General features: G+C 34.9%; 1 protein-coding gene across 18 annotated transcripts in view; it reads left to right on the top strand.

Moving 5' to 3' along the window:
* The window catches only part of DMD (dystrophin), a 2,138,536-nt gene that overhangs the window by 1,401,354 nt on the left and 723,951 nt on the right, over positions 1–13,231 (top strand). The window lies entirely within an intron of this gene.

Here is a 13,231-nt window from a genome sequence, read left to right as displayed (position 1 = left end):
TAAAAGCAGCAATTCATTGCCGTGCCCTCAAAACTGTCAAATTCTTTTCTAAAATCTTTTGTTCTGCTTCAAAACGAAATCATGAGGGTGGTTAAGTCTTTTAGGAACATCAATCCTGAAGCAAGCACTATAGTATGGCCTGTAGCCCTGTGTGAGATAACTCTTCGCAGTAATGGATATGTTCTCTGTGGCTTTTGAGCACTGGAAATGGGGCAAGCACAACTGAGGAACTGATTTTTAAACTGGATTTAATTTTAAGTAATTTAAGTTTGAAGTTACGTTTACATAGTGAAAATGTTTTTTTGTTTGTTCTGTAAAATGTATTGCTTTACATTCTAGTTAATGCCCATCACCCATTCTGCCCATCTCACCACCCACCTCCCTTCCAACAATGTTAAATTGTTTTTAATGGAATTTCTAAAAGTGAGGGTATGTAATCATGCAGTGTGTTTTTCGCCCTTTTTCTCTGATGTTTGTATTCTGAAGTATAGTGATTCGTATGTTAACAAAGGAGAGGACTCTGGTTTGTAAAAATGCTATTATTAAAATAGCTAATTTGACCTGACAGCTCAGGGATGATCTTAATAAATATCAAGCTATTATAATTTGTTAAGATTCCTATTGCTTGGGTAGAATTACACAGATCCTGGCTTAGTTTCTTTTGAATTTTGATCAAGCAAAATGAACAGAACACACACACACACACACACACACACACACACACACACACACACAAAAGTGTTTGCTAACAATCCAGAGGACCTTTTTTATATCAGCCAGGCTGCTGCTCAGGTCTGTTCAGCAAATAAGAACAAAGACTGCTGGTGGGAGAGTGTGAGAATAAAGCAGTTCTTTCCTTTTTCTAGAACGAGTATGAGCTGGGAGAGAAGGAGAGAGAAAAATATGGGGTTAATTTGTACCAACACATTTTGTGGTATGTGTATGTGTCGTATAAAATTACGTTTTACCTTCTTTGTAAGTTTTATTATCCTCGGGGTTTAAATAGTATATGATCAAAATCACATTATGTAGTAAAGAATGTGTGGGTAGGTGGCTAGTTAGGTGGGTGTAAATCCCTACCAAATCCATTTTAGAAGATAAATGATAGCTATTGAAGTTTGGGTAAATCAATTTCGCCAATTCACTTTACTTGTCTAATGCCTCTGGGAGCCATTACAGAAGCTTGTTACCCAACGTTAGGGTAGGTTTAAATCAAGGTGAACAGTCAAAAAACATTTTTCCATGAACTATGTGTATTATTAAGGATTATTTTACTATGGAGTTAGTTGCTTATATTGCAAACTAAAAAATTAATGAACAAGAATACTACTCATGAGCACCAAGGTTTATTTCAAAGCCAATATTGGTTTAGTGTGGTAATAAGGGCCCAGTTCTCCCAGGACTGCAAACCTATTTATTGTACATCAAATTTTACTGACTTTGAAATCTCCCTAGGCATGTTCATTTGGCTCATCACGTATTATGTGTTTCAGATCTTTGGCAACAATAACAAAATTCAGATGTGCTAATGAAGTGGTTATGCAATGAAACTAATATATACTGTGATCGGATACAGTAGACTTCATTATTACATTCAGTTAAAACTGACAGCAACATAGGAAATACAGATCTTTAAACACTGTACGTGATGACCACATATTTTAAGAGAAAACCCACTTATGTTTAAAGTAAAATCCCAATAGCTATGCCATTGGAGAGTGACTGTCCTAAAAATAAATTATAATTGGTCAGTTTAAAATTGTATATGGATTTGTAATTTTTAAATGTCTGGTGGCATATAACCGTAATGTATTTTTCACTTTTATATTCATTATTCTTTTATTAAATTTCCAGAGGGAAAGAAAATAAATGACCTCCTAGTGAGAGATACTTTACCATAAGACCAGTTGTAAAAAATAATTGAATACTGTGCCTGAAAATATATCATTCCTCAGTTCTGGTTCTCTGGTAGCTTTAATTTATTGAGGTAGAAAAATACGCAAGGTAAAATGAGGTCTCCAAATATTCCATACCACATGCTTTTTATCCAAAGGATGATAATGGTCTACTTGAATTATTCAATTGGTATTACTAAGTTTTGGGAGGTTTTTTTTTTTTTTTTTGGTTGGTGGAAAGAGAATATTTGTTTAAGATGCTTTCGGAATGCACCGTTACTTAGCTTTTGTTTAAGGTTGGAGGGGGGGTGTTGGCAGTGAAGTTTTACACTTAGCCATATAATGAGCAACTTGAATCAATTAAAAAGAACAGATTTGTGGATAGTATATAGGGTGGGAGTTGGAAGAAAAATAATGACTAGGTAAATATTCATTGAATTAATTGCACGGGCATTGTTTCTGCCAGTGCTGTAGTGAATACACATCTAGTCTTGTCTCTAGCTCGGGAATGTGTGACATCAACATAACTAACAACAATAACAAAAAAAAAACCCATGAAGAATTCAATCTTATACATGTGTTTCTTAGTCTTCTTAACTGACTAGATGCTACCCTTTCATACTTGGGTGTATTCAAATCATACTTCGCCAGCCTCACTTCCAGGAAAGCCCTGTTCTTACTGTCCTCATGGGTTTGGGTGCTCACACGTAGACTAAAACAAGAAGCAGATTTAGGAGTGCCATATATGTGAGAACGTAAGTACTCTGAAGAGAGTTCCGCTTTTCATCCTCAGCTTTACCTTCTCTTTTCTCTGCTCTGTTAGAAATTGATTGGTTACTTTGTGTGATTGTTCACCGAGCAAATGCTGCACCAAATAAGAGAAAGTGGTAAGAGTGTACAAAGACGCAACATTCAATTTTGGTTAGATGTGTGTGATGTGTTCAGTGTGCTGGTGGTAGTGTGTGTGTGTGTGTGTGTGTGTGTGTGTGTGTGTGTGTGTTTGAAGGCTTTGGGGGGAAAGGTAAGGGAAGAAGATATAAGTGGAAAGAAATTAGTAACATAAAGAAAAAAGCAGTACCTGACAGGGTCTGATGAAGTAGCAAAGATAATAAATGCTACCGAGTTTATTAGAAAGAATAATTATTTCTATCCAGAGGGATTAGGCAATCTTCTCTGAGAACGTGGCACTTTCATTACCCAAAACATGAAGAATGGAAAAGAGTTTTATATGTGTCAATTAGGAAATGAGGTATTTTACTGAGAAAAAGAAGACATTTTAATGGTAGAGTAGACAATGACAGAGGAACAGAAGCAAGATGGGGTTTTGTTATTAGAAAGATGTGAATAGTAAAGTCAGATAAGGTCAGATTGTTGAGAGCCATTTTTTTTTCCAAAAGGCAAGCTAAAGGATTTGGAGACAATCGGGGATCAGTCATATGATTTAAGCAAGAAAATAAAACAAGGGGCAGTTTTGGAATTTGAATTTAGTAGTTGCAAGGGCAACAGGACTTCATTATCCTACATACTTTCCGAGTTAGGAAGAAACTGTATAAGATCTAGTAAGTAACTAAAGGAATTTCTTCTAATAACTGCTGGGAAAGAAAGGAGACTTTCTTTTGTGCTCTTTTCAGTATATTTTCTCAAAGTCTTATAGCTAAAAGGAATTAGAGACAAAGTAGTACAGTGGTTAAGAGCGTGAGTTTCTCAGCTTGACTTCTTGGGTTCAAATTCTAGCTTGGTTATCACTTATTGGCTCTGTGAGCTTGGCCAAGTCACTTAGTCTCTCTTTGTCAACTTTTCACGTGTAAAATCCAGGCATTCATAGTACCTATACCATAATCTTGTTATTACTAAATGTGGTTGATATGTAAAAAAAAGACTGATATACCAAAAAAAGAATAATGCTTGGTACATTGTGAGGAATATGCAAATAATCTGTTTCTACAGAAGTGGGGATGTATACCTACATTGAAAATAGCCATTTTCTGATTAAAAGTAGTACATGTTCCTTGGAGTCAAATTAGAAATGCAAGTAAGAAAAGATGACCTATTGCCCAGCAATTAACACTTTTAAACTTTTGACGCATCACCTATTTTGTCATATTACTAAATATACATGTTCGTCACTTACGACACATCTGCGGAGTATGACTGGATGGATGTCCCAAAACCTTTCACCCGTACCCCGTTGGTGAGCGTGTAAGCAATTTCAAATGGTGTGTATCTATAACTGAGGCTGCGGCAAACATTCTTGTGATTTCACATGTGTACACACCATTGTTGCCTTGAGATAAAATATTAAACGTAGAATCTGTGGTCTAAGTGTGGTCATATATTTATATTTGAATACATATTGCAAAGCTCTACCCAATCCACTCCCAGCCCTACCCTTCCTGGAGGGATATTCCAGCTAACTTACTAGCACTTTACAAGAAGGCCCGATTCCCTGCACTTTCGTTATTACATGACACCGCTGTGTTGTGTGTGATACAAGAAGTTTTTAAAAAAACTTGCCAAATCGATAGGTGCGCTTGTAAAGTGCTAGTAAGTTAGCCGGAAGCCAGATTTGCTTGAATTTGATCCCTATGGTTTCTAGTGAAGTTAAACAGTTTGAATAGACTTACAGGTCAGGTATAGTTCTTCTTTTATGAATTTGTGAGCCCTGTTCATTGTTTTCTGTAGCGTGTTTGTCTTTGTCCTATTGATCTGTGAGAATGGTTTTATCTTTGGTGTCTGTCAAGTTATTTAATACGGATTGTTTTGGGGTTTGATTTTGCTGTTGCTTATTTGATTTTTTTATATGAGGGGGTTTTATACTGCTATGAATTTAAATCAATCACTGTATGATTTTAAAATCAAAATTGTAACTTTTACATCAAAGTTATAAGAACATTTACCCGCATCTTCATTATTTGTATGGCTTTATTTTTTACACCGAGATTTCATTTACCTGGTATTTGGTTTGGAATTATATGAGATAGGAATTTTTAAATTGAGTTAAAACTCCATCAGGTATCATCTTTATTTTTAAATATGGAAGGTTCAAATTCAGTATTTATTATTAAATTCTTTGGAAATAATGTTAATTTATCATTAGAATTGCTATGTATTTGAACTGGCAATTTTTTCTTACCATTTTTAATTATTATAATGACTTATTTTGTCTATATCTTTATTTTAAAATGGATGACAAATCTACCAAAATGGGGAAGATAATTACTACAGTTGCATGGAGATCATTTATTTAATCATGGTTTTAGATGAATCATAATTCAAAGATTTATTCAGTAAGCAATCTAATTTATCTTGTAGGCCCTATATAATAGGTAATGTTTTAAAGAAATTTTTAATATTTATTTATTTTTGAGAGACAGAGAGAGAGAGAGCATGCGCGTGCGCGCACACAAGTGGAGGAGGGGCAGAGAGAGAGGGAAACACAGAATCCGAAGCAGGCTCAGGGCTCTGAGCTGTGAGCACAGAGCCCAACACGGAGCTCGAACCCACAAACCGTGAGATCATGACCTGAGCCAAAGTCAGACGCTTAACTGACTGAGCCACCTAGGTACCCCGATGGACAATGTTGAATTAACAAATGTCAAATAGTATTTTTTTTTGTTTTCAGAATATGTTTATACATGCATTTCATTTATATTGGTCAAATTAAAGTTGACTTCTAAATGTTTATCTCATTAATGGTAATTAGCATGAAGGATATAGATTGTCTCCATAAATATTAAAATCTTTGGAAAAGTATGAATTTTAATACTCCATTTATCAAGTAATACATTAGATTTTGAAAGATCGGAGAATGTATGTTTTGGCAGGGAAGAGAAAAGGAAAGTTAGAATATGGAGTCAGGAAAACCCAGATGTTTAATGCCACATTTTTTTTTCACTTAACAGTAATGCTGGGAATATTATTTATAGTTCTAAACCTTAATTTACTCATTTGTCAGTTGTAGAAAATAATATATATTTCATAGAATTATGGATGAGATCAAGGAAGCTAATAGAAGTAAAATCAGTCATAAAGTACCTAAAGCATATTGTAAATCTAAGTTAAAATGGTAATTTTATTGTTGGAAGTATTTTAGAGGGATAGCCAGTCACCCAATCAGTATTATCCATTTATTCATTTTCATTTAATGTTTAAAACATAGAAAATAAAACTGTAGTAAGAAAGAAAACTTTGGAAAAGCTTTGGAAAGAAAACTTTGGAAAAAACTAAAATATATTAGCAATTAAAAATTATCTATAATTGGTAACACCCTCCCCAAAAATCATGGTTTATAATGTTATGTATTTCCAGTCATTTAAATATATATAGTTGTGTGTGTGTGTGTGTGTGTGTGTGTGTACATACTGATATGCCAAATATACACAGAAAATCAAAGATATAATTTATGTGTGGTGTATAACTTATCTTTTTACTAATTAACATATCATGAATATTTTTCAAAGTAGAATGTTTTTCATAATATGTAGTTTAAAAGTTGCAAAGTATCCCATTATATGGAGGTAATTTATTCCACTTGAGGGATTTTGTGTCAGTTCTTCACTAGTATAAATGACAGAATTGAGCGTGCTCATCACATCTCTGTGTTTTGTGTATCTCTGCTATTCCCCAAGAAAAATTCATAGAAGTCAAATTTTTTCATTGAAAGGAATGAATCCTTTTTTATTTTAATTTTTAATATTCCAGTTAATTTACATACAGTGTAATATTAGTTTCGGGTATAGAATTTAGTGATTTATCACATCCATACAATAGCCAGGACTCATCACAACAGGTGCCACCTTATGCCCATCACGCATCTAGCCCATCCCCCGACTCACTTCCCCTCCAGTAATCATCAGTTTGTTCTCTATAGTTAAGGGTCTGTGTAGCGGTTTGTCTTTCTTTTTTTTTTCCCTTATGTTCATCTGTTTTCTTTCATAAATTCCACATAGAAGTGAAATCATATGGTATTGGTCTTTCTCTGACTGCCATTCCACTTAGTACAATGCACTCTAGCTCCATCCACATTGTTGCAAATGGCAAGATTTCGGTTTTTTTCATTGCCGAGTAATACTCCATTGTGTATATACACACCACATCTTCTTTATCCATTCATCAGTCGATGGACATTTTGGCTCTGTCCATAATTTGGCTATTGTTGATGCTGCTGCTATAAACATCGGGGTGCATGTGTCCCTTCAAATCAGTATTTTTGTATCCTTTGGGTAAATACATAGCAGAGCTGAGAAAGAGGAACCCTCTTATGCTGTTGGTGGGAATGCAAACTGGTGCAGCCGCTCTGGAAAACAGTATGGAGGTTCCTCAAAAAGTTAAAAATCGAACTACTCTAGGATTCAGCAATTGCACTGCTAGGTGTTTACCCTAAGGCTTTTAAAAGATTTCCATGTAATCTTTTAAATTGGAAGATAAGAGACACATAGGAAAGTACACAGGTCATAAGAATAGAGGTTGATGGATTTTTAAAAAATTAGCTTACCATGCTTCCAGCACCCGATCAAGAATTAGAACATTACCCCAGCATCTTCCTTCATGTTCATTCCCAGTAATTAACACCTTCCCAGTTACCTCCCTTGCCGAGGATAAGCTTTCTTCTGACTTCAAACACCTGTAGAGCGTGTGTATTTCTAGATCATCCACCCTCCACTCAACTGAAGTGGCACTATTGTCATAAATTAAGTAAATACATATAGTCCAGCAATACCACACAGAATTCATTATATTAAATAATGATACCTGGTAGTAAACATTCTATTTTTTGGAAGTTTATTTATTTATTTATTTTGAGAGAGAAAGAACGAGAGAGACTGTGAGCAGGGGAAGAGCAGAGAGGGAGAGAGAGAGAATCCTAAGTAGGCTCCCTATTGTCATTGCAGAACCTGATGCAGGGCTCGAACTCATGACCCTTGAGATCATGACCTGAGTCAAAGTCAAGAGTTGGACGCTTAACTGACCGAGCCACCCAGGCACCCCATCCTTTTTTTTTTTAAGTTTGCTTGTTTGTTTCTTTTTTTGTTTATTGAGAGAGAGGGAGGGAGGGAGAGAGAGAGAGAGAGAGAGAGAGAGAGAGAGAGAGAGAGAATAAACAGGGGAGAGGTAGAGAGAAAAGAAGAGTATTCCAAGCAGGCTCCATGCTGCCAGCATGGAACCCGCTGAGGGGCTCCATCTCTCACACTGTGAGATGATGACCTGAGCACAAATCAAGAGTCAGAGGCTTAACATGCTGAGCCGCCCAGGCGCCCCTCTGATAGTAAACGTTTTTAAACTTTGTTGTTCTTCAAGATCGTGTTGGATATTCTTGGTGCTTGGCATTCGCATATAAATCTTAGACTTGGCACATCACTTTCTATTAAAAACCAGGTCTTATAATTTTAAAAGAGATTGAGTTGAATTTATAGCTTATTTGAAGAGAGTTGATATCTTTACAATATAGGACCTTCCAAATGGTTTCTTCCAATAGGAGAATAAGGTATATTCCTTTATTTGTTTAGGCTTTTCTTAATCTCTCAGGCATGTTTGTAATTTTCAGGGTAGAAGTCTTGCTCTTTGGTATGAATTATCAGATTAGTCCCTATGGTAAATGTAAGAATTTGTCCTCTAACAAACATCTTAAGAGTGCTTATTTTCTAGAACTTTGATAAATACCTTTTACAAAAGCCAGTATAATAGGCAAATGATGGTTTATTTTTGCTGTTTTAATTTGCATTTCATTGATTACTTTGGACTTTTGTTTATTGGATGTTTTCATTTTTTGTCAAATTCCTGTTTATACTCTTTATCCAGGTTTCCAGTAGATTCTCCATCTCGTTTCATGTATTAAAAGATCTTTTTATATGAAAAGATTATTACCCATCGTCTGATGAATGCTGCAAATAGACTCAGCTGTCATTTGTTTTTAATTCCGCTAATTGGCCTGAATTTTGAATGAGCAATACAAATATTATATTTAATAGTTTATTCACATTACTTTCTTCTTCTAAAGAGCTTACTCACAGCAATATTTTATTCTAATTCTGTTGTTAATTTTTTTTACACTTAACACTTTAATTTCTCTAGAATGTTTTTGGTGTAAGATATGAAGCCAGTATTTAATATCTGTTTATTTCTAAAACAGACACCTCTGTTTATCTTATTATTAAAATTTCTACACAGTTGAAATTAAAATTCAGAAGTTGAAAAAAACGGAAGCTAATCTTGTGTGAAATTAGGTCAAGACTTGGTTAGATACTAAATTAACACATAAAGAAACTGAGAGTGTTTAATTTATTTGCTTTCACCACAGGGAACATATTGTATGAAGAGTATGGTTATACAATATTTTAAAAGATTATTAGGAAAATGATGCATTTTACTAGTAAACTGTTAATATACATATTTTGATAAGAACATAAAGTAGTAGTTGTAACGGTAAATAATTTTAAGACACATAAAAGCTGACATGAAACCTACTCGTATTCTACATCATAAATTATTCACGTTATCTTTTCCCATGAACCACACAGAAGCCATCAGTTCCTGAAGATTCTTTTGAAGGTGTGGAAAAGCACCAAAATTATGTGTCAGAAAGTTTCAAATTCTACCCTACCATTAATTAAGCAATATTGTCATAGGAAAATAATCACAATTTTGGACTGATGGCTTTAGATATGTTGTAGCCTATTAATAATGATTTGTTATTAAATTATATATTGTCGCCATTATTTTTGGTAAGAAGAGAATCCGGTAGTTTTGCTTTCTAAATTAATTTATGTCTTTGTGAAGGTGATACATTTATATTTTGCACAAGTTTCAAATATAGTGAAAATCTTCCACCCCATCCACCATCTGCCTACCATCACCACGCGGTGACTTTTGTTGCATAAATACATCTACAAGATAAATTCCTAGCAGTAAAAGTTCTGGGTCAAGGGTTATATGCATTTGATAGATATTGCCAAATTTTCTTCCACAAGGGGTACACCAGTATGTACATTTCACTGGCCTTATAGAATAGCATATTTTCCACAGCCTTAGCAGCCTGGTGTATTTCAGACTTAGATTTCCGTCAGTGCAATAGATGAAATTTTCGGATCTCTCGTTACAAAGTTTAGCTTTTTTATGTATGTTTAAAATCCATGTACGTTTTCTTTTTTGTGGACTGTCCTTAACTTTTGTCCAGTTTTTTTCCTCTGGGTTGTTGGCCTTTTTAAAATTAATGTGCAGAACCTTCCTATGTATTAGGAAAATTAGTCCTTTATCTGAGATGTCACAAATACTGTTTTTATAATTTGTCATTTGTCCTTTGACTTTGCTTTTAAGATTTCTTTTTGCCATGCAGAAGTTTCTCCTTTTTATGTAGTCCAATCTACTAATATTTTTGTCTGTTAATTAAAGCTGTTTAACTTGAGGATGAAATTATATTCTTTCTGTTGATAACTCTGGACATACATGGCTTCTTAAATTGAAAAAAAATCCGGAATTTTGAAATTTTTTATCTTTCATTCACCAGGTGTTTATTGAATGCCTATCACGTGTAGGAACCCAGTTCATCCAGAAATCAAAGCTCAGTGAGGGAGGTCAATGTAAACAACAAATAGTATAAGACATATGCTATAGTGGTGGGAAACACAAGGAAATACCCAATGTAGATGTCATAATTACCCTGAAAACCACTTGTGCCCCACAATCTCTTTATAGACGATCATTTAATTATTTCAGATATTGGTCAAGTCTCACCCACCAAACTGTGTGCTATCAGGAATTGTCCTAGAACCAGGAAGGGATGGGTTTGGAATATGAAAAGGAAACTAACAGTCTTAGTTGTAAGTTATACAGATTTCTGTGTTGATATGTGAAGCCTATGTGTGATCAGATGTAAATAAGTTCATAGCTCAATTTTAGAGATTTTAAGAAAATATGATGGCTATTATTTCCATTAGCTTCAGAATCTAGTGGCCCTTAGATGCTGCAAGTTGAAGCTATAAAATGTTTTTTTCATGTACTTGTGACTAGAAAATGATCCAGTAAAAATAAACTGTTTAGTACCTTCCTGATAGATGCTAGAAAAGATAAGTCGAAAGCATTATTACATTATATATTACATACATGGAATTACATTTATGGTATCAACTATCACACACACACATACACACACACACTCAAACACTCACACACAAATATGTTAAGTAGAATTCATCACCATAGGTGTCATTATGGGTTAGAACTCACGAAATACAAATAGGCCTTTATCTAATATTTTGTTTACTAGACTTTATAGCAGGATACTAGTCAAACAAAGCAAATACAGCATCATGATTCATTATCCGTGGACAAGCATTGCATGCTAACTTCACACTTCGCTTCTTTTGACTCCTTGCCCACACAGGGAAAGGCTGCCAGGGGTAAAAACCAAGCTCTTTGCAGCTTACTTTAAATAGAAGCCACGGTCTGTATTTCCCTTTCATCTTGTACACCATTCTAGTCATATAGACCCTAGGTTACATTCGAATTCACAAATTCCCCAATGCAGATACAGTTCTATACAGCAAACAAGGCAGGCCTAACATTTCCCAGTCATCTTAAAGTTAGCATTACAAGGAAACATTGCTTTGGGAGCCTAAGGTCAGTCCCAGGCTGGACTGCTTCAGTAAAGGCTGAATGTTAACCCTTTACTCATGCATGCACATGCATGTTACAGAATATATATAAAAATGCATTTCTACATTTCAAAATACATATTGTTTACATATAATCAGCATATATAAAATCCCTTCTCCCATAAATTAACCGATAAGTTACTTTGTCCATTAATGTATCTCCTTTTCACCTCACAGCTCTTGGGTGCAATTAAAGAACATAATGTTCTTTAGTTAGCTCTTTTAAAAGTATCTGAAACAGTTGTTCCAAAGTATGGGCCACTATTCACATGATGCACTAGTATATTAGTATGCTTATCTAGTTTACCTTTTAAATATTCCCTATAATATTGGTGAGGATGTGGAGAAAAAGAAGACCTGTTGCACTGTTGGTCAGAATGCAAAGTGATGCAGCCAGTCTGGAAAACAGGATGGAAGTTTCTCAATAAACTAAAAATAGAATTACCTTACCATCCAGTAATTGTGCTACTGGGTGTTTACCCCCTAAAAAGTGCAAAAACACTAATTCAAAGGGATACATGCACCCCTGTGTTTATAGTAGCATTATTTACAGTAGCCAAATTATGGAAGAGTCCATGTGTCCATTGACAGACGAATGGATAAAGAAGATGTGGTATGTGTGTATACTTACACACACACACACACACACACACACACACACACACACACACACACTGGAATATTACTCAGCCATAAAAAAGAATGAAATGTTGCCATTTGCAGTGACATAGATGGAGCTAGAGAGTATAATGCTAAGTGAAATAAGTCAGAGAAGGACAAATACCATTTGATTTCACTCATACGTAGAATTTAAGAAAGAAAACAAACAAGCAAAGGAAAAAGAGAGAAAACCCAAGAAAAAGACCTTTAAGTCTAGAGAACAAAGTGATGGTTACCAGAGGGGAGGGGGGTGGGGGGGTAGGTGAAATAGATGATGGTGATTAAAGAGAGCTCTTGTTGTGATGGGCACCGGGTGATGGATCGAAGTATTGAATCACTATATTATACACCTGAAGCTAATATTATGCTGAATGTTAACTATACTGGAAATAAAACTTTTTTTAATTTTTTTTAAAAATAATTTTCAATGTTTATTTATATTTGAGAGAGAGAGAGAGAGATTTCATGAGTGGGAGAGGGACAGAGAGAGAGAGCCAGAGACAGAATCTGAAGTAGGTCCAGGCTCTGTGCTGAGAGCTCACACACGGGGCTCGAACTCATGAGCCGTGAGATCATAACCTGAGTCACAGTCGGACACTTAACCAAGTGAGCTATCCGGGCACCCCATAATTTTTAAATGTTATCTGTCATAACATCGCATTTTATAATGTCTACTGTAACACTTGTGTTCATATTATAATATAATGTTATGTTATTAGAATAGTGTTAGTTCTATAATCAAGAGTTGCCATTTCAGGTTGATGTTCTTTACTACTGGGTACCTACTTGTTTTAGCCCTTGATAATCTGAAGAAAAAGGCTTTATTCTTGCTTATCCTGGCTCGATACTCACACCTGAGCTTGAGCAATTATCACTAACATTCAGTGACTTTATTGTCCCTCACTACTATGCAGGATATTGCTCTAAGCTATTTACATGGATTACTTTATTTAATTTGTATAATGACCCTGTGAAGCAGGTAGTGTCATTGTCTGCATTCTGAAGAGAAGGCATTGAAAGTTAAAG

Source organism: Neofelis nebulosa, chromosome X, assembly GCF_028018385.1.
Source record: "Neofelis nebulosa isolate mNeoNeb1 chromosome X, mNeoNeb1.pri, whole genome shotgun sequence".
Taxonomy (NCBI): Eukaryota; Metazoa; Chordata; class Mammalia; order Carnivora; family Felidae; genus Neofelis; species Neofelis nebulosa.
Note: the sequence above shows the minus strand (reverse complement) of the source record. Positions and strands in the feature narration are given on the sequence as shown.